Genomic DNA, 23,536 nt, shown 5'->3' with positions numbered 1-23,536 from the left:
TGGGTCTCCAAGGAGACCCTCCGCAGGGAGTCTCAAACTCCTCCCTCACATCCTGTCCCCCTCAGACATTCAGGCACCTAAGGAGGGCTTCTGTGCAGAAGCCTACCAAAGGACGGCGAACAAAGGAACCAAATCTGGTTTGGCACGCAGAGTAAAACCAGAGAAAGACCTTTTAAAAAAGAAAATGGCAAATAAACCCAGCCAGGACCAAATAAAAGTAAATGGGGTCCAGTGGCTTTAAGTTCAAGGCTACTAACTTAGCCTAAAACAGTACCAAGGCTATTTAAATAAACCGCGGTAGGAAAAATATGGTAGATACCACTGCCACCAGCCAAATCTTAAGGAAAGGGGAATGAAATAATGTTTCATGAGAGACAGACAAAAAGGGATAACTACTAACCCTTTCCAGTACTCTATGTAAGATGGGTTGTACTGGGTCTGTGAATTTAAAAAGACTAATAAAGTCAATGGTAACTTTACATGGTCTGCGAGACAGTAGTCAGTCCCAGACTATAGAGTTTTAGAGTGGGAAGTCTGAAAAAGACAACCCTGTGTCACTGCACTAAAGGTGCTGTGTAACACACAGTAAAAAGATGATGCCTATGGAGTAGGCGAAGCTCCACAGTTTATGAACACAAAAATGTTAAACACATAGCAAAATACATGTTAGAGTGGGAAAAAAGGCTCACACTCTTACCAGGTGAAAAAAATCCTAGAAATCCAGCAAAGCTGCTGAGGGACTCAGTAGGTAAGGGAAATGAGCCATTCAGGGGAATTCTCCCTAACAAGGTGCAAGTCATCAATGTACGTCAATACCATACACTCAAGAATGTAAATCACGTTTAATTTATACATGACTAGGTTTATGAATATAACCCAGTAGCACATAGTCTTGATCTTGTAAAACATCTCAAAATGTGCATACTGTAGTTCAAGGAATTGTTTAGCAATAGTTTATTTGCTCCCAGTGTCACTGGCGGCAGGACAGCAATTCAAGGTAATGCAGTACTTGAATGGGAACACTGAATGGAAGATGGGACAGAGGCAACACGCTGGTCTGTGCTGGTCTTATAAGTAAGACCACGCAGAGCAACAGAGGTTTGAATCCCGGATCCGCGCTTAGAAACCGAACTTGGGTATGGTATTAGACGCGTTATAAAAAAACCAACAATTAAAATAGATTGCGGGCATGCTGCCACAAGGATGTCCCCGTTCTCAACACATGGTCTAATGAAACAATATTTTCTATCTGGTTATTAATGGTTGAGGGTTACAAAAGCATCAAATTTGTAGGTGAATGACCCAAAACCTGAATGATAAAAACAATTCCACTTATGCCAAATAATCAATGCACCATTTGCAAGGAAAACAGACATTAATTACATGCAAAAAGTATCAGACGGTCCCATGAAACCAAACTAACACAGAACTCTCCCCACCCACAGGAGTTCCATCTTTTATAGTTGAAAACCTCAAATTGACTGAACTATGCATAATAAGGATTACAGCATGATCCCACACTCCTCATTGGCTAACGCCTATATACAAATATACCTGTCCCCTAAAGCCCATTATTCTATTGGTCAACCTTATGTAAAACACATTCCCCTAAACACGTGATCTACTACATCATCACTACGAAACTCAGGAGTTGATTGACAACCAAGTACGTTGTTACCATAATATATTGCTTTAATGGTTAAATATTCCTGACCATCCTATGATGTCCACCCCTCTGCTGGAGCCTGATCAAATTGTGAATAACAAGGTGAACTCTGCTCCGATAACACAATGCCTTCCTTATTATACCAGACTGTGGCACGCACAGACCGCTCCTTGTCCTTGTAGAGAAATGTATTGGGTACACCTCTGCTTCTCCCGTCCCAAATCACGGTACCGCCCTAGCACGTCTCATCACTTACCTCTGTGGGATCGCAGGCGCCCTTGACTGATCAGCGCTTTGGAGTAAAGCGCTATATAAACTTAATAAATACAAATGTGGACGGGGCACCACTCTTATGTCTGAATTTTGCTTATTTATGGATCCCTAGAGCTCAGCGCCTGCAGTTCAAATAGGATGACCGCTCTTCGGGTGAGGGCAGTAGTGCTCTAAATCTTCACCAGGCCTCTTGGCATCACAGAACCCCATGCCCTACTCACAGGAATTCAACTTTCAAACTGCACACCCCCAACCTTCCTCCCAGGACCAAGCATTCCTTTCCCAGCTCTTCTGAGCTCTGCAGCAGCACCCAATTAGCTGTTATCAGCACATCACGTCTGCATGTGACCTTGGCAGCAGAACGTCTCTCATTCATTCATTTTGACATTTGTATAGCGCCTTTCACCATAATTATGGTCCCACGCTCTGTTGGTTGAACGCCCAAGACCCTGCAATCATCCATATCTGAATGGTGTGTGGATGGTCGCAGCAGAGGTATTATTAACTAAACAGGGTAGATTGTGTTTAAGGAGATAGAGGTTTATGTGGGAAGCTACAGTTTGAATTTGTGTCCTTAAAGGTAGCTTCATACTTGCGGCAAGGGTGTTGTGCAATAGTGTTTGTGTTATATGTGAGTGCAGGGTGTGCGGATTGTGCCTGTGCCTTCAGCTAAGTTACGAAGGTGTGGTGTGCGGGAGGAGTATATGGGTTAGCTGTACAACAACAGTGTCTACATCCTGGTTAGTTCTGTTAATTTGCGGTTTTCTCTCTGGGGGATGGAAGAAGGATTTGTCTCTGGATCAACGGGACAGAGCCGCAGCTCCACGTTAGGCCTGTTTTTCGTACTTTCACAAACGCATCCTATAACGTGCCCTAAAATGCAACATGGTGGAAATCCTGCCTCATTAGCGCCTGGACCTCACCACTACCGTAACACTTCTCTGACTTCAACTCACATGCCTACCTACATCCTCTACCTTCTAGCACATCTCTTAAAATATAACATTGTATGCTACTGCTAAATACAAAATGCATCAGCCTGTCTTTAACCTCTGCAACATCAACATGAATACATTGTTGCTCTTTCTGTGTTGCTATATGGTGCTTCAAACGACATTCTGCCATGCCCAATGAGCAGTGCCAGCTCTAGGCCACCTGCTAGTATGTCTTACGTGGCATACATCTCTTTGCCTGCCTGGGACATTGCACCTGCATCCCAACACGTCCCCCTTCAGTTAATACTCTATTAGCTAACCCAAAAGCTTCCCTTTGTGTACAATCCTCATCTTTGTGCACCCACACTTTGCACACGTGACGTAAACTTTCCTCCATCTGGACATATCCTTCAGGGCTACACAGCACCCCCATCTCCTGCCAAATCTACCTAGTGCTCACCATAACTTTCTGGATCTTGTGGGGGGTAGGACACTATCCCCAGGGGACCAACTGGTTGTTCTATTCTTAGCATCCTGTGCTCTATTTCACCATTCCACTTATTGGTCTGTTTGTACATGTGCTTTGTGAGGGGAGCAGCTTTACCTCTTAGGCAGTGTTTTGGAGCAGCAAGAATTTACAAGGAAAAAATACCATGATAGGAAGCAGCACCTTTACAGCTCTCCCCAACCAAGACCGCGCCCATGAAAACATCGACTTGAACCAGTCTTCAGCACTCACTCCTGCCTCCATTGTGGAGGGGCCCTATGCCATGGGTTAAACGTCCATTGTCTGCATCATTTGGGGTATGTATGTGCAGCAAGACACCTTTTGCACACGCCCCCTTCCATTGCCGTAAGCAAATCAAAAACGTACTGGTTCTGGAGGGTCATGCGACGAATAGCCTGTAATTCTGTTTATATTTAATTGAGTCTGCACCATCTGGTTCGCTATCTGGAGCATCTCCCACCTGGTTATCTGCAACCACTTGGCATTGGCTGCAGTTTGGATACCAGACACTAGGAGGTAAAGAATGCTTCCGTCTTTGTGAACAGACTGAATTGTTCTGGGATAGCTTTGAGCTTATCAGAGGAATCTTGGGACCAGTAATCTGATCTCTTTTGTTGTCAAACTCTTGGTGAGCGGCGAGCACGCTGATGTGAGAGGAGTTCAGTGGCAACTGGGGATAGAACATTTATGAAAGTCAAGTGCGAGTCAGGCACTATAAGAATGGCCAAATGCTAGGTGGTGAGCGAACAGAGGCCTCTCCAGGATGGGGGAAGATGGAAATAAGCGTACTGTCCGCACACACAATAAAAATCCATGAGGGCTGATGTACCATTAGTTAAGTCGGGAACGAACAAAGTCTTATTGCACCTTTTCATTTGTGCCTACCAATATAGTGCCATTTCCTCTGAAGCAAAAGGAGAAGTGTGTCATTATTTGCACCATGGCAGGCTTTTCGCTCACTTCGAACGAGGTACGTTTTGACACGTTAGGTACTCAAGGTTTAAGAGCATTTATGGTTGGCATGTGCCTCTAAATCCTCCTGAAAACCCCAGTAGGACCCCCGCTACACAGCTCGCTAGTACTTTCACTCATCTATCGTTAGAAAACAGTGCACCTTCCATTTTCAGTAATGGCCTTATTTGGCATTGTGCTTGCTCTTTATTCTTGTCTCACTCACTTTCCTCTCTGTCCATTATGACTGCCTGGACTGTGTGTCCTTGAAACAAACTTCATATTCTACAAAGGGCCCGGTGCACTAAACACTGGGCTATAAGAGGTGGAATATTTTGCAGGGTAAACAGTTTGGACGTGCCTGTTGCATGAGGTATACAGATTAAAGTAGCAGCTCTCGCTTGACTTCTCCCTTCCCACCTCCCTCACGTGGTTGTACCATATATTATCTGTTTCGGGGTGGTGCACATCCGCAACTGTATCTAAGATGACACCCTTGTATTCCTTCAATCTCATTTTTTGTTTCCCTTTTATTTCTTGCCATCCCTATACTTAATGTTTCATTTTTATTATTATACACATACCCCCCTTTTATATGCACAATCCATATAACATTACCTACATTAAAAGAAATGAGAAGAAACAAAAGGTACCCAGCTAATTTTCAGGCTACCCTCGGCCTCCTCTTCTCCTTCCCTCATCTCTGACTGTCTTTCTGCTATCCAGGAATGGTGTGCCGCCAACGACCTCTGCCTTAATGCCAGTAAGACTGAGATTCTACTCATCGGCACACCCACTCCCTCCTTCCCTGCAGCTCTCTTGCCGGCCTCTCTTGGCCCTCTTCCTGCTCCTACCTGCAAGGCAAAAAACCTCGGGGTCATCTTCGATTCCACACTCTCCTTCTCTCCTCACATATCTGACGTCTCTAAGAAGTCACACTACCAGCTACACCTCCTCAGAGGTATCCTTCCCTTCCTCTCGTTCCCCCAGAAGCTCACTGTCTCTAGAGCCCTGGTTCTCTCGAAGCTGGACTACTGTAACAGCCTCTATCTAAATCTTCCTGCCTCTATTCTCCGCCCTTTGCAGCTCATCCAGAACAGAACTGCGAGACTTGTCCTTGGCCTCAAGCCCATGGACCGTATCTCTCCAGGACTGAAATCACTACACTGGCTCCCAGTGGCTGCGAGGATCAAGTTCAAAACACTCTGCATTGTCCACAAGGCCTTCTGGGGCCTTGGGCCAAAATACCTTCAACTCCCTCTTCCTAAATATCTTCCTTCTCGAGCTCTTCGCTCATCCGCCTCCAACTCCCTCATGGTCAGCCGGTTTTCCAAACGAGTTGGTGGCAGATCTCTCTCCGCTGCAGGGGCCTCCCTCTGGAACAGCCTTCCTGCCCCCCTGAAACTTGAGGAGAACCATCTCTGGTTCCGGAAGCACCTCAAAACCTTCCTCTTCGCCTCCACTTTCTCTCCCCCTCTCCCCTGCTAAAGTTACTAAACTGCACTGAATCTGCAACTGGGCCACTCACCTTCTCGGTCGTTGGCCCAGCCACTCTCCCCTGCACTGCCTCCCTGGCACCCCCTGCACTACGGGACTGTGTCTGTATCCCTACAGCCCCTCCTTCCCAGCACTTATCTGCACTTACTCGCACTGCCACTAGCTGGCCCTTGTTACTTTCCTGTATGCTATTACCCTGTACTGCACTTTCCCCTCTCCCTTTCCCCTTGCACTTCTCCCTTTCCCCTCCTCCCTTGCACTTGCACGATCTGAATGACACCTGGCCTAGTAGGATTGTTGTATGTCTCCCCTTGTTCCCCCCCCCGCCTTGTCGCGCCTTGAAACACTTGTGTATAGGCGCGTTATAAATACCATATCATATAACCCTATGCACAACAATATGTACATTGCTTAACAGAGCCAAAGGAAGACGATGCAGCCAGTTTCTCCCTAATGTATGGCATAACTTCGACAGCATTTGTTTCAAGAGACTGTTAAGATGTTCCACAATCCCATTGGCTTGAGGATGGTAAATCGAGCACAACTTCTGTTTAAACCCTAGTAGGTATGCAATCTCTTTAAATATTTTGTTGAAAAAGTGAATCCCATTATCTGGCTTTAGGACATCACATATCCCTGAGCGAGGGAAGACCTTATGTACTAAAAATGTGGCAGAAGATTTAATATCTGGCAGTGCGCAAGGACCCGCCTCAATTCATTGGGAAAATGGACACACAACTTTAAGATAACAATAGTTATTGCACCTGTCGAGCATATACATATAATCTATGTGGGGTTCCGGAAGTGGTCCTGTTGGACAAGGCATTGTGCCATGCAACGTCCTGAGGGTGTGTCCAGTGCTGAATAGTTGGCAGGTAGTCATTTTACCACACATTTTTTCACATAGTCTTGAAGGTTGCCGACAAACCTGTCCTCCTGGATATCCACTGCGATATCAGACATATGCATTGGGTAATGCAGTTGCTCAAGAGCAACCATAAGCAGTTCTGGGGCATTGCTACTTTATTGCTACCAAATTAGATAAGCCGAGAGTGAGCACCCCCTTTTCACCCACACATTCTTCTCTTCTTGGGATGCTGGACCGTGCAATTCAATTATTTGAGTGAGGTGGACTGATGTGTAAGGTACTGCTAATTGCAACTGTTGCATTGCTACCTCAGGATATGTTGTGATGTCTGGATCTTTTAGATGCACCGCTTCTTTGGCAACCCTATCTGCTGCATCATAACCAAGTGAAACAAACTCTTTGTCTCGGATGTGGGCAGCGCATTTCACCACCACTGCTACTACTGATGGGCGGAATAAAGCATAGATTCCTCTTTCCAGCAATGCGGCATGCGCACAGGCGTCCCATTGGCCCTCTTGAACCCTCTCCTTCACCATCTGTACAACCCTGAATGCACTGTGGATGTAATGCACACCAAATCAGGAGTATATTGTCACTAGACACCCTTGCAATGCTTTTAGTGCTGCTTCAGTGCAATACGTTCCGCTGTTTGTGTGGAATAATGTATTGGTAAACTTTTTAAATGATTCTATGTACTCCCCATCTACAAGGTGCACTATTGCAGCAGCTGTATGCCTTTGGCCTGTCTCCTGATCAATCTTCAATGACTCATCAACTAAGAGCACCTCACTCGCATGAATTAGGCCACCCTCAGGTCCCTCATATGTAACAGTCATGTCCCTCATCCCCTGGCTGAAAGGGTATTGCAATGAATGTTGCAGGATTCACTCTGTAACACCTTACAATGTGAATGAAGGGATTGGATAATACTGCCTCTTAAACTGATGCTCTTTGGGTAGTGAGGGTTGATTTGGGCCTTTCCAAAATGGCAAAAACCATGTGCTCCACATATGTCACTGAGCACTCCATAGTTATGGCGGATTATTTTCCCATCGAGAAAGCTGCAGCTGCTAACATGTATACACAAAGGAACTAGTATTCGGAAGGGTACCCGGTTACTGCCTTGCTCTGCCCAGGTCGGTACAATAATATCAACAAACGAATGAGCAAGGTCAGGTCGATCTCTGCTGAAGAGTAACCACTGCTACACCCTGAGTGGGTGACCCCTTGTGTGGGTGGTCCCAGAATTCTCATGAAACTGTTCTTCTGCACAAAAGGGTTTTATTTTGAAGTGCAGTGGTGTAGTAATACACTGGTATTTTTCAAAAAACATAGGACATTCACATTTGAGGACATACAAAGTGTAGTACGTAAGTACAAATGATCAAGTAGTCAATATTTGAGACATCTACTTGTACCGTTTGTTCATTCTCTATAGGTTCCTTGGAAGGGAGCTTAGAGAATTCAGTGGAATTATAAACAGGTAGGGGGCCCATAGAGTGTGGGCAGAATCAAGAGTTGAACAACAACATATAATACAGGTGAGCTCTAATGGTGTAGACCTTCATCAGGACAGGAGATCACACTTGCATCCTCGACATCCGAGACGTCACACTGCTGCTTCAACGATCTTGGCAGCTGAATGCACTGGCAATAGGCGTGACCGCGCCTGTTGACAAGATGGCGACTGCATCCTAAAGAAGTGGATCCATCCACCTCTTAATCTGAGCCACTAAGCTCCTCGGATTCAACCACATAGGACCCTCCACTCGTAAAGACACTCCTGTCCTGATGAAGGCCTACACCATTAGAGCTCACCTAGATCCACGCAAAATGGCCAAAACACTGTTTATGATTCCACTGAATTCTCTAAGCTTCCTTCCCAAGGAACCTATAGAGAATGAACAAACTGTACAAGATTGACTACTTGATCATTCTTACTTGGGTACTACACTTTGTATGTCCCCAAATGTGAATATCCTATGTTTTTTTAAAAATACCAGTGTATTACTACACCACTGCACTTCAAAATAAAACCCTTTTGTGCAGAAGAACAGTTTCATGAGAATTCTGTGACCACCCACACAAAGGGTCACCCACTCCGGGTGTAGCGGTAGATACTCTTCAGCAGAGATGGAACTGACCTTGCTCATTCGTTTGTTGATATTATTGATTTCACAAGGGAACTGACCCTGCATAACTGAGTACAGAATACTACTAAAATAGGCCAAGAGCTTGTGTCCCATAGATGTTGCCTGGTTCAACACTGCTGTCATTACTTCCCCATTGGAAATTGAGAACAAATAGAATTCCTTTGTGTAAACAGGGGTTGCTAACACTGGAGCTTTACTTATAGCTGTCTCGGGAGGATAGATCAGGGGCAACGTGCTCGCCTTGGAAGCAAGACAACACAGAGCAACACAGGTTCGATTCCCGGGTCCGCGCTTAGAAACCTCTGGCTATTAAGTGCGTTATAAATAACCAATTACAATTGCAATTAGCATCCTTAAGTTCTTGGAAGCGTGATAATTTTTCCTGTCCATGTGTGACCCTTTAACCGTCTGTGCTTCTTTAAGTCCTTGTAACAGGGGCTTTGTCCAACTAGAGTAGTCAAATATCCATGCTCTACAATAGTTGCACAATCTAAAAACTGTTGCATTTCTTTCACAGTGGTAGGTTGTGGTGTATTGTGTACTCAGTTGCTCTCTCTGGGGTCACCCTTTTCCCGCTGAGGATAGAATTTGCCCAAAGTATACCACTTCCTTGTGACAATACTGCATCTTGTTTTTGTCCACTTTGTATCCCTTTTCTGCAAGCAATGTCAATAGTGCCACTGAGTCCTTTCTGCACTGCACTTCAGTGTTACTACACACTCCGAGGTCATCTACATACTGAGTAATCATACTCTGAATGTGTAGGTTACCTATATCCATATTTAATACTCTGGTAAAGATACTGCGGGACTCACAGTACCCCTGAGGTAGCCTTGTGTTTTCAAATCGCCTGCGATACATAAACGCTGTGAGGTAATGAGAATCAGGGTGCAATGGGATGGAGAAATCTTCTACAGTAACATGTGTCTACAGTGGGGATGTTACATAGGATTGTGTCCAGATTTGGTACTACCTGGAACTCGGATGCCACAATATTGTTCAAAGGGCGGAGATCCTGTATCATTCTCCAACTTGACCCCTTTGCTTTTTGGACAAGATATATCACTGTGTTAAAAGGGGATTGTGATGGTACTCTTATGCCTTGCTGCCCTAATGCTACGATAAATCCCTTCACCTGTTTCGCTGGATAATGGGTATTGTCTTGCTCTAGGTAATATGACGCCCTGCTTCACCCAGCTTCAGTTTTATGTGGACGGGGCCTTTGCTCTTCAATAAACCTACATTGTGGGGGTTACTGATCCACAAGGTGCTGGGTACTTTTGCCATGTCTTCCTGTAATTGAGTGGGTACTTATCTAACAGTAGCCAAAGTATGCAGTACTTCTCTGTGCTGCACCATTACCTGACGAGGGATACATTTTTAAAAAACAATTTCCCCATCGTCAACATCTTCAAACAGCTCATCATCGGACCATCCCCTTAACGGTTGTGTAGGATCTATACCCAACACTGTGCACCACTCACCTCCTTCCTTGTCAGTCCCTATCATTATCACCTTAACCTATTTGATTAGGATCACCTCTAAATCTAGTGTAAATATGATACCTGCAGTGTGCTCTTGAGGGACTCCAGGCCTCAAGAAAAACTCCACTGGCACTCTCCACGTTTTGTCTTTCATTCCTGGCACCCATCCCACCAACACTGTTACTCCATGTAGGAACAGATCTGGATGTATTGGTACCCCTGGGGTAGCACCATCACTATTAAGTGCTTGTATTATCACAGCAGCCCTAGCATAATGTATTCCTGGGTTGTGCACACTACACCGTCCTCAGTAAATGCAATAGTCATGTTTAACTTACTCCTGAGGTCCTTACCTAGCAAGTTCACTGGAGTCTCCTTTGAGAATAATAACAGGGCTACCACCTCTTGGGTACCTAACTGTCTTGGTAAGTCTTCAGTAAACAGAACCAAGATTATTGCCCCAGAGAACCCCTGCATGTCCATTACTTTTCCTGATAAGGGAAAGTGGCCTTCTTTGATACAGGACTTTGTAGCTTCCGTCTCTACCATAAAGGTGAAAGTTTTAGTACCTATCCTCGCATCTACCTGGGATTCCTCTTCCAGGTTGGCAGTGAGCGACAGGACTGGGTACGTCAGGGTTCTATGTGGGCTGTCCTATTGGGGATAGGTGTTCAACCCCGGGAGTGGCAAAACGGTCTCTCCTAGTACATTCACTCTGGTGTAATGGGCTACTGTAACCTATGGCAGGGGGTTCTTGTCCCAAAGCTGAGATGGAGGCTGTTGTGCTTGCTGCTGTATGTACACCAGTGTGTAATTTGGACTTGGGTCCTACATTTGCTTGTGTGGAGGTGTCGGGTACTGATTCAGGCTTAGGTGCTTTCTGGGTCCCTGGGGCTATTGGGGGTATCATCTTTGATGGTGGGTGATATGTGAGTGTATACAAGGGCCCATTTAGATAAATAAGGGGATCCTAAGAATATACTGGTCTGCTCCTGCACTCTAGCGCAATGTGTCCTGTCTTGTCACAGGCCCAACATTATCCCAATCCCCCAAACCTCTGCCACATTCCCAAGTATCCACCTCCTTGTCCTCCCTAGAAACCTCCTCTTCCCCTCTGATAACCTCCCATGTCCCTTCTTGTGTTTGGGTGCCCTTGGTAACCGACCGTCCATTCCGGTGCTTGCCTTCCTTCCTGCTGCTCCTCAGGGGAGCTAGAAATCAGCGCTCCTTCTACACTTAACTTCGCCAGCTTCTTCTGAACTAACTTTGCTTCAGCCTTCTGCGCCTGCTCTGCTGTTTCCTTTTCCTGCTTATGTCTTAGCCTGCAATGGTGTACTATTATTGCCTGAATCTCAACCCAGCCTCTATCCCTACTACCTCATCTAAATCCGTTTGTACGTCTTTGGGGACTTCCTTCCGTAGCATATACTAAAATATCACTATATTCTTGTCTCAGTGCTCCCCTGTCTCTGCCCTCCATATTTCTTGAATCTGATTTATATAAAATGCAGGGTCTTCATCTAACTTCCTAGTGTAGGCTATAATCAAATTGATACCTGGTATGTCTGGATGTGCTGCCCTGTCATTGAACTGTGCTCAATCATGGTTGTCATTATTTGTCTGTACCCCTGGGTACCCTGCCTTCCTCCCTATGTCATCTGCTTGTTCTAGCAGCGCAACGAATAAATCTTCCATGACCCCACTGCCAATCTAATTCCTGCAATCTGTTTTTCTAGTGCATATATCCATTTACCTGCCCCTGTTGTGAGTGAGAGTACCGCCTTCCTTACATTGGGCCTCATTACGGGTCTGGCGGTAACCCTGCTGTTACTACTTGTGGGTTGTAGCTGGACCCGTAAAAAATTACCAGCGCCTGACTTCCCGGTGCTACCGGGCTATTCCAAGTCTGGCGGCCGGGAAGTCATGTGCCGGCAATTTCATTAATCCCCATTCCCATAGAGTCCCATAGGACACGGGAGCACCTGCACAGTTGTTAATGGTGCCAGTGCTTCTGTGATGGCTTTGCCTGTCGTGACCGCTTTGCCCGGCAGTGTCAGACATGTCAGGAACGGTGGCTCCGGCAGGCAAACCCATAGTTTTCCGGTCCAGAAACAACTTATTGTGCCCTTCTATGTCCCTTGTGTAGTAACAGAAGCCGTGTTCCCATCCGTTTAGCTGGTACAGATTGCTCTCCTCTCTTGCCTTTTGCTTCAGCCATTCAACCTGGTCGTGCCCTAAGCCTTGGCCCCCCATAGGCACTCTACCCTCTGTGTCGGTACTGGTGGTATCTCATCCTCCTCCTCCCCTTCTGACGCCCACTCATCTTCCTCCTCTGAGACCTTTGCGTCTCTAGCCGTTCGAGTAGAGTCCTAATCTACGTTGACAGCACGTGATGGACCCCCTAGATGCCCCCCAGCATTGGGGCTATCTTCACTTGCAGCTACTTGCACAGCCTTAATCACTCTACTGGCCGACTCATTTCAAAACAAAATATCACCTGCTCTCCATTCTTCTACACCTATCACCACTTTCCGCCGCTCCGCCTGCTACTGAGATGCTCGCACCAGCCCTGCCTCTGTTCTGTGGAGCGCTGTTTCTAATTCTCGCTGTGCCCTGTTTTCTACTTCCATAACCAATGAATCTTGGGTAGCATCAGCTACTGAAATGTTTACAGCATTCACGCTAGCAGCGGGAGCTACCTGCCTTTGTGCAGGCTGGGGCACGTACCTGGGGTTGGTATAACCTGCTGCGGGTTGCAAGAGGAAACTCCCCCGTGGGGGCTGGGCCGTGGGGACAACACTGAGTGTAGGTACTGGCACCTTTTTGTTATTTGTGTTCCTTAGGGTTGTCTTCTTAATCCTTGACCATTCTCCAAAGTTTGAGGTACCCTGCCTAATTTTCAACTTTCTCTCTTTATACTTCGCAGCCAAATATGTATACATATGCCCCAACACATCGTTGTTATTCAAGCCCTCTTTGGGCCATGACTTGTACATTCCCCCTTTGGTATTCGCTACACCCTCACAATATTTGAGAATCCTTTCCTTGTACTGCACGAGTGCAGAGAACATGTACTCCAGAGGGGTACTCATACCTCTTCCCACTTCTCACCTTACAAAAAATACTTACTTCTTGGATAGCCAATTCAACTACACCGTTCTAGCCCGACACCCCAATGCTACGCACACTCCCCACATCCCCTTCCAATATTCCCTCAACCAAATCCTTTTCCCGTCCCATTAACACACATGCTATCCACGAAACGCCCTCATTCATACAGCTGGGCAATCATCGCCCCATACCACAACAATGCTATATACACATTAAACCTCCATATATACCAAAAACACTGACAATAAAATAAGTTATTTACACAATGGTGTGGGCCCTTCCTGTCTCCTTGCCTCGAGATGAGGACATTTCCCCTCACACCTCCTTGTGCCGGGCAGAGGGATCACTGGACCACTACTCTACTTGCTGTGCTGCTTTCCCTCTTGTATGAAGGGATTCCTTTTCCTCTCCTTTCTTCTCTTCTATCACTGCTATGCAGGATGTTTTCTTTCCTCTCGCCGGAGGAGCTCCCTCTAGCCATTACTGTAAGAACCATTATATCACCACGGGGGGGGGGGGGGGAGACACACACACACGCACACACGCACACGCACACGCACACCCCCCCCCCATTGTTTTCTCCCGCAAAGATGCACTTATGTTCATGCATTCTTCCGAGCACCACTGATGCCAAGCCCCTGGCAGTTCACCTGCTCCACACACACACCCCCCACCCATTGTTTTCTCCCGCAAAGATGCACTTATGTTCATGCATTCTTCCGAGCACCACTGATGCCAGGCCCCTGGCAGTTCACCTGCTCCAAATAACTGGCAGGCCGCCTGACAACCCAGCGCCTGCAAACCTCCTCAAGCCGTGCGCATGGGACTGGTCACTGCAGATGTGCTCTGCACCGCAGTACGTGCACGGGGGACCCCCAGCCTCAGACAGTCTGGGATCACGTTGGGTTCACCAAATTTGTAGGTGAATGACCCAAAACCTGAATGATAAAAACCAATTCCAAATAAGCCAAATAGTCAATGCACCTTTTGCAAGGAAAACAAATATTTATTACATGCAAAAGGTATCAGACGGTCCCATAGAACCGTACTAACACAGAGCTCTCGCCACCCACAGGAGTTCCACCTTTTATAGCGGAAAACTGCAAATGAACAGAACTATGCATAATAAAGACTACAGCATGATCTCACACTCCCCATTGGCTAACACCTATTGTCAGATGAAGGTCTGTCCTCCCCAACCTCCTCCTCACCTTTACTTTCTGATGAACTCTCCTTGTAACTGGTTGGAGTCTTCCGACTCAACTTCCGGTGGTCGGCGACTGTCTTTCCTTTACCTTCTTTTTCTTGTCGTGTAAGTAGGGTCTAGCTGCCCCAGAGGCCACCTTGACAGGAAGCGTAACCTACCAAAGGTGAACCCTGAGGAGCTAAACCCCCAATGTTCCAGGGAAAAAGCCTTGGGCAACAAAAACCCCTGTATTCTCTGCCAGTGGGTAACTTGAGTCTTTAACACCTTCAGCCACGAGTAGAGATGCGTTGAAACAATCCACGGGGAAAGGGTGTACTGCAGGAAGTAGAAAGGATCTGAGGTCCAGAAGGAGAGTATCGAATCCGGGATCTTTAGGAGTAGAACTAAGGCAAGATCCCCATAGAGATGGGTGTAAACAGATGGAGAAAAGCAATGGGTGGAAGACAGATGAAAAACTATAGGAGATGGTAAGGGTAGGCGTGATACAGAAGCAAGACTGAGGAACTACGGAAAGGTAGAAAATATTAACCCCCACGAACCCAAGAGAAACAGGAAGTCACCTACCGTGGAGTCAAACGAAAACAGAAGTAAAAAGTAGGAGCAGCTGGAAGGAGTGGCTGCCTGAATGCGTCCGGCACCCGAAGAAACAAGAAAGAGCAAACCACAGAGCGAGTTTCAGGAGGGAAAGCTAAAGGATAGAAGGTAAGCGGATATCAGGACGACCGGCACCGCAAGAGAGCGAGTGGAAAAGAGTAGACAACGCCGGCAAGCGCCGACCGAGGCAGAAAGAGTGAAGGATCCAGGCAGAGCGGGCAGGGGAAAACCCAAGATGAACGAAGGCAAGAAAGGAGATATGGAACTATTCCAGAGCAGGTAAGCACTTGGTCCACACACAGCGTTGAAGGCGTTCAGAAAATGAACAGATACAACGTGCCGATGAGAGGGCGTGGCCATGATTTATAGTTTAGTCTGCCATCTTAGATGAGGACTAGACCGGGGGCTAGAAACGCCACGTCGTCCATAAACTCCACAGGCAAATCCTGACACCTATATACAATTCTACTTGTCCCCTAAAGCCCATTATCTATTAGTCACACATTATGTAAAACACATTCCCCTAAAAATGTGACCTACTACATCATCACTACGAAACTCAGGAGTTGATTGACAACCAGGTACATTGTTGCCATAATACATTGCTTTAATGAGTAAATATTTCTGACCATCATGTGATATGCACCCCTCTGCCGGAGCCAGATCAAAGTGTGAGTAGCGAGGTCAACTCTTCTTTGCTAGTACAATGGCCTCCCTCATTATACCAGACACTGTGGCACACACAAACAGCTCCCTGCCATTGTAGATACATTTATTGACCTCACCCATTCCAAATTACGGTACAGCCCCAGCACGTCTCCTCACTTATCTCTCTGGGATCCCAGGTGCCAATGACCGATGTGATCTGGGCACCACTCTTATGTCTGAATTTTGCTTATTTATGGATCCCTAGAGCTCAGCGCCTGCAGTTCAAATAGGACAACCACTCTTCGGGTGAGGGCAGTAGTAAGCCCCCCCTTCCTCCCAGGACTTAGCCTTCCTTTCCCAAATCTTCTGGGGATGGAAGGGGGACTCATCTCTGGATCAGCTGGACAGAGCTGCAGCTCCACGTTGGGCCTGTTTCTCATACTTTCACCACTGCATCCTATAATGTGCCCTGAAATCCAACATGGCGTACCTCCTGATACCTTAGCCCTTCTACCTCCCCTCTAACACAACACTTATGACTCCATCTCACACGCCTATCTACGTCCGCTACCTACTAGCACGTCTCTTAAAATATGACATTGTATACTATCTCTAAATACAAAATACTTCACCCTATCTTTAACCTCGACAACCACAACGCAAATACATTTTTGCTCTTTCTGTATTGCTATACAGTGCTTCTAATGTGTCAAAGCTTAACTACAACTGACTACATGCACATTCTGCCACGCCTAATGAGAACTGCCAGTACTAGGCCGCCTGCCGATATGTCTTGCGTAGCCTAAATCTCTTCACCTGCCTGGGATGTTGCACTTGCATCCCACCACTTTTCGCATTATTTGTGTTTGTACATTTGTCATTGTTAAATCACTCAGATGTCTGTTTCTGACGGCACGTTTTGTATACAGTAGTTAATCTATCTGTTTCAAGGCTTGTTTAAATTTTTTTTTTGCCAATGAGTTTTACACTCCTCTCAAAGGAACAGGAATTGTATATGCTGCTGATATTGAACCTTTGCATAACCAGCCAACTTGCGACTCATTAGATGCAAGTCTGCTTTACAGGAATTTATTTTCCACTATTTTTATTGGTTAATCTGGATGCTCATATCTGTGAACACTATGATGTATTGGGATGAGTCTGTAAGGACTGGGAGACTATATAGGGAAACAATGAGACTGCTTTTTACATTTCCTGGGTTTTTGGCTAAGGGTATACTTATGTGTTCCAGATTGTGTTCCTGAGGAAGGTTAAAAAAAAAAAAAAGCTGAAACATGCAGAGCAAATTATTATATTGTTGTTTTGTCTTTATTTGAAGATGAAGTCGTTAGGAACATAATCACAGTGAAAATACTTAAAACTCATACCAATTCAACTACATTTCAGTTGACATATAAAAGTATTAAAACAACAACATCCCTGAGTGAAAATAAAATGAGGAATAATCTAAAACTAGCATTTCTAATAAGTTGATAGAGGGCACCTTTTTTAGCCAAGCCTTGTGTATGAGCTTGGAAACACAATATTTATTTATTTGATTAATATGCATTCAGCCAAAATAGGCTTGACATATGACACCATAAAATCATCATTTAAAACACAGTTCATAAAAGACATAAAAGAAAAGACTGCATAAAATGCAGAATAAAAACAACTAATTTGAATCAAATAGAAAATAGAAAAAGTAAAAAAAACAATAAAAAATATCTTCTGATAATTGTTTAGGAATAGCTAAGCAATACTCATAATAATTCATCATATGATACATGATATGATAGGCTATTTATAATGCACTTAATACCAAGAGGTTTCTAAGCGCTGCCCCTGGTATCGAACCTGTGTTGCTTGGTGTTGTCTTGCTTCCAAGGCAAGCACGTTGCTGTTGATGTATCCTCCTGAGTCATGACATTAAGATCATCACGCTGTAAGAGTCTCTCCCAAATTTCATTCAAATTATGTAGATCACATCTGTTGTTATATTTTAATCTAATGAAATTAAGGGCCTCATTACACTGAAGGCGGTAATGGTTAACGGCCACCGTTAATGGTAACGGTGACCGTTAACCATTACCGCCTTACTACGAGGTCCCTTAGCGGGTTGGTGCTTTAACGCCTGCTCTTTGCAGGCGTTAAAAACCAACCCGCTAAGGGACCTCGGAGCTAATTACGGCACCGCAAAATTGCGGTGCCGTAAATAGCGCCTTCCCCATTCCCATAGAGCCCTATGGGGCAGAAATGGGAATGGGGAAGGGCAATGGCGGAAGGGGGATTTACCGCCCCACCAACCTTGGAATGGGGCGGTAAATCCCCTTTCCGCCAAGGCGGTGCCGGTATTTTACCGGCATGAGCCATGGCGCTAATAGCGCCATGGCTCACCGCCTTCCGTGTAATGAGGCCCCTAGACTTTCACAATCACAGATAAGATGTTTTGCTGATTCAATGTTAGATGTCCCACAAAGTCTACACCACCTGTCCTTTCACAAGATACCATATTTTGCACCCATGATCTCTAAACATTCAGACACATTAAACTTAAAAATTAGATATCGTCTGACTGTTTTAGCATCAGGATATGCAGTCAGATATGTTGGGGTTCTCAGGCTGTTCTCCCTTTGCTGTATATACATCCCACTATTACTTTTAGTTGCTAACTGTATCATGTTTCTTTCTTGTCCAACATCATATATAGCTTTTTTTCAGAAGATGTTTAACTCTAGCTGATGAATATTCTAACCAACTATGCGTGTTCTCTCTCGCCCATCTAAGGTAGATGCATTTCATATGCCCCAGGGTATTGTTATTCTCTATTAGATCGGCCGCTTTTATCACCTCGCCATCGTTGTCCATTTTCTAGGATACATAGGGGGTCATTACGATGCCGTTAACCCCTTAGCGCCTAATTATGAGGTCCCTTTGCGGGACCCGACCTTAACGGCTGGTCTGGACCAGCCGTTAAAGTAGGGACCCGCAAACTGACTCTCGAGGTAATTACGGTACCGTAATTTGTGGTACTGTAATTACCGCCTTCCCCAGTCCCATTGAGCCCTATAGGGCAAAAATGAGAATGGGGAAGGGCCAATGTTCAATGGGGAATTACCGCCCCGCCAACCTTGGAATGGGGTGGTAATTCCCCATTGAACATTGGCGGACTCGTTACAATACCTGCAGCACCCATGGTGCTAATAGCGCCATGGGTTACCGCCAGTATTGTAATGAGGGCCATAGTTTTACATACAGCATGGCAATCCTATATTCCATGATATCGCTTATCCGCATCTGGTTGCATTCTAGGAGGATGTATTCACTAGGCAGTGAAGTAGGCATGCGAAGTAAGATTTTCAAGATGTTACCTTCAAACCTGTTCATCTCAGCCTTTAGTTTTATAGCCCAGTTCTCAGACCCATACAAGAAACATGGTACAATTTCTGCATCATATAACAGCATTATCGTCTTTACAGAGATTCCTGCTTGTTTTCTGATAAAGTGGCTCAGCATCACAGTGATATTCATACATTTGGAGTTTATGTCTATCCATTGTTGTTTCCAGGATAGATTCTGATGTATGATCACTCCTAGGTATCTATAACAATCAACGACTTCAATCAGCTGGCCATCAATAGTCCATCTTAGATTTTTTCGTGCCACACGGTTCGTTTTTCCTAGAAAGGTAATCACGTTTGTTTTGCTAAAATGAATTGTTAGCCCATTGTTGGTAGAAAAAGGTTCTAGGGCTGCTAGAATAAACAATGTCCATGTTTGCAGAACTCAGACAAAATGTCATTGCTTCCGCCAATAACCAAACATTATAGCGTAAAAGTACAGGCCTGAGGTACATGATTCTAAACTTTTTCAGTGCATTGCAAATGAACAGAAAATCGATTACATCCTCCCGGCATGCAGTTAGTGCCTGTCGAGTTTTTCCATAGGCCTGTGCAGCATGGACATTACAACAACCAGTTCCAAACTGGATATAAAGTGCTTGTGCATCTGTCGTTTGAACAAAGTCCAAATAAGATTCATAACCAAAATACTGTTTGTCAAACAAGTACTTGTTACCAAGAGATAAACGTATACACAAGCTTTCCATTTTTAGGTGCTTTTTTCCCCATCTAGAATGCAGGGGAGCGAGAACCCTTCCCTTGTGTCCCCTGTCCCCCTTTTTCCTCCCATTCCGCCTTCTTGGGCTTTTCTTTCGAACTTGTTCTGTACCCCTGTGCTCGAATCTCCACCTCCACTCTCTTCTTCCTTGTGGGTCAATTTTCCTCCACACAGCCCTCCCCTATACCCCCACTGGCTGCCCTCCTCCTCATTAGTAAAGCCCCATAGGCATCCCCTCTGCCCATGCAGCCCCTCCGGCGAAGGGCCCTGGAGGCAAAGGGCAGCTCCTACAGGTGCAGCTTCAGAGTGTGTCTGCAGGTGTCCGCCAGGGAAGCGGGGAGCCTGGTGCCATCACCTAGTAGCGACTAACAAGTTACGTGTGGTGTAGACAGGGGTTGTAGCCATCACTGTACCCCACTAAATGGCCTTACCTCTCTAATTTCGAATATTTATAGTCTGATGCATGTACCCACTGTGATATAGCAACATCACCTCTTGTACACCACTATGCCAGCTTCCTATCCATGCCTATCCGTCATAGTCCACATTTACCTCACTTATACAAGGTAGCTATCTTAAAAACAGACTCATTGTGTAAGGTGACCACACTCTACATCATGCCAATTGTGTTATTTCAGCCACATTTTGCATTTGAGCTAGTAGTAATGGGATAGAATTGTGTAGATAAACATGCGTCACATCCAGACAGAACTGTGAAGATTAGCATTGCGTCACATCTAGACAGAATTGTAAAGATTATCTTCCGTCACATCTAGGCACATCTAGACAGAATTGTGAAGATTACCTTGCGTCACATCTAGGCAGAATTGTGAAGATTAGCCTGCATTAGATCTTGACAGAATGGTGGAGATTAGCCTGTGTCACATCTAGACAGAATTTTGAAGATTAGCATTGCATCACATCCAGACAGAATTGTGAAGATTAGCTTGTGTCACTTCTAGACAGAATTGTGAAGATTAGCTTGTGTCACTTCTAGACAGAATTGTGGAGATTCGCTTGCGTCACATCTAGATAGAATTGTGGAGATTAGCTTGCGTCACATCAAGACAGAATTGTGGAGATTAGCTTGCATCACATCTAGACAGAATTGTGGAGATTAGCTTGCGTCTGATCTAGACAGAACTGCAATACTAGCTTGAGTCACATCTAGGTAGAATTGTGGAGATTAGCTTGCATCACATCTAGATAGAATTGTGGAGATTAGCTTGCGTTGCGCCTTGAAACACTTGTGTATAGGCGCGTTACAAATGCCAAATATCTAGATGGAACTGTGACAATTAGCTTACATCACATCTAGACATAATTGTGGAGATTAACTTGCGTCACATCTGGACAGAATTGTGGAGATTAGCTTGTGTCACATCTGGACAGAATTGTGGAGATTAGCTTGTGTCACATCTGGGCAGAATTGTTGAGATTAGCCTTGCGTCACATCTAGACGAAACTGTGGAGATTAGCCTTGTGTCACATCTGGCCTGAATTGTGGAGATCAGCATGTGCCACACACATCTAGATAGTGACGCCATTAATCAGCCCTACTAAAAAATCTTACCCCTGTGCATACACCTCTCACTCAGACTAAAGACAACCATACCTCTAAAAGCACAACAAACCGCACACACTTCACTACATCGCAAACCACACATAGCCTCGACCAATAGCACATGGTTGCTTTCAGCTGAAAAAACACACCTAAGCGAACAGTGTTAACTGAACTGAAGCTGGCAACAGCACCTCACAGCTCTCTTGCACTTTTCCCGCTCAATCCTACTAACCCATCCTGCCCTCTTTCCTTTCAGAACAGCCATAGTGCTAGAGGATCACTTCAGGGGTTGCACGGTCTAAATGTCTTTAACATTCTACTCTTTCCTTTCAGAACAGCCATAGTGCTAGAGGACCACTTCGGGGGTTGAACGGTCTAAATGTCTTTAACATTAAAGTCTTCCCAATTCTTCTTCACAATGATCAAACTATTCTTAGTAATTTAGTCTGGACAGGACCACCAATAATAATAATTACTATTATTTAGCATTTATATAGCTCTACGAACCCTCGGGTATCTGAGCGCTACTTATTATCCACGGTGGGTGGTGCTCATTTACCGACCTCGGGAGGATGAAAGGCTGAGTTTGGCACTGCCGGGATTGGAACCTGCGTCAGCAGGCTCTGCACAGATGTCAAAGCGAACGCTCTACACGCTGTGCTATTGAACCGGCAGGACCACTAACAGGAAAGGTCTATGAATATCTATGGATATCAAGGTCTGTTAAACGTGAGCAATCCATGAGATATTTGGTCCCCCTCCCAAACTCATAATGTACTTCAAAGCATCACAGTATTTATTGAGGGCTGGGTTCCCCCATAATCTAATCCAGTACACCACAGGTCTTCTAGCAGTTTCATCATCTATCGCGCTCATGTTGCACTCCAAGCGAATCACGGCTGTTGGGGCGCTTTGGGGGAGTGATAAGATGCCCTTTAATAATTCTGTAATAGTCAATATTGGGTACGTATTGAAACCCCACATTTGAGCACCATACAATGCGGCCAACTTAGCTTGGGCTTTAAATACTTCCAGGGCTGGCCACACTGCACCACCTCCATGGCTGAAATAATATTTTTGCAACGAGCCAGAGCAATATTAGCCTTGGTGAGATGTCCACCCATCAGTGTAAGAGATGCCCAGGTAATTATACCAACTGATCTGCCTACTTCAAGGTGACAAGCTTTGTTGATGCATATCTAGGAGCAAATACCATACTTTTGGTGTTTGCCACATTCAATTTGAGGCCCAAATCCCTAAACCTGCATGCAAAACATGCCAAAGACGCTCTGACCAGATGGAGTGGCTGACAAGAGGACCACATCGTACGCAAAAAACAATGCGGCCAACTTATCGTTCCCAACGTATCAAAGTTATACAAATTCAGGTGATCAATCACAGAGTTTACAAAGATGTAGAATAGCAAAATTGCTAGAATGTATCCCTGGTGAACTCACCTTTCCACCGGAAATGGTTCAGTAACTCTTCCTGCTAAGCTCTATCTCACTGAGGCTGCATTATTAGAATAAAGGAGCCGGATTGCCTTTACTAGTGGATCGGGGATACCTTTAGCATGTAATATATCCCATAAGAACCTCCATGGAACACTATGAAACGCAGTCTGTAAATCTACAAACACTATATACAGCCTGGCCTTAGACGGGGCTACATCTTTCTGTAGGGTCAGGTATAATCTAAACCCTTGGTCAACTGTACTCATTCCTGCTCTAAATCCAGCCTGCAAATGATTTAAGAGACATGAACTGTCAGCACAATCCTGGAGGTTTTTCATGAGAGATCTTTGGTGAACAATTTCCCCGTTATATCCAAAAGGGAAATCGGGCGGTATTTCGCAGGATTGTCTCTTGTACCCTTTTTTGTAAATTGGGACTATTTCCGCCTGCCTCCAAGAATCGGGAACTGTGCCTGCGATGAGCATACTGTTAGGGCCTATATCA

At 45.3% G+C, this 23,536-nt stretch overlaps 1 protein-coding gene across 3 annotated transcripts in view; it reads left to right on the top strand.

The window, feature by feature from the left end:
* The window catches only part of LOC138489519 (zinc finger protein 649-like), a 164,777-nt gene that overhangs the window by 139,574 nt on the left and 1,667 nt on the right, over positions 1–23,536 (top strand). The gene's annotated exons all lie outside the window — the stretch shown is intronic.

The sequence above is a fragment of the Ambystoma mexicanum genome, chromosome 9, assembly GCF_040938575.1.
Source record: "Ambystoma mexicanum isolate Mex_15411 chromosome 9, UKY_AmexF1_1, whole genome shotgun sequence".
NCBI lineage: Eukaryota > Metazoa > Chordata > Amphibia > Caudata > Ambystomatidae > Ambystoma > Ambystoma mexicanum.
Note: the sequence above shows the minus strand (reverse complement) of the source record. Positions and strands in the feature narration are given on the sequence as shown.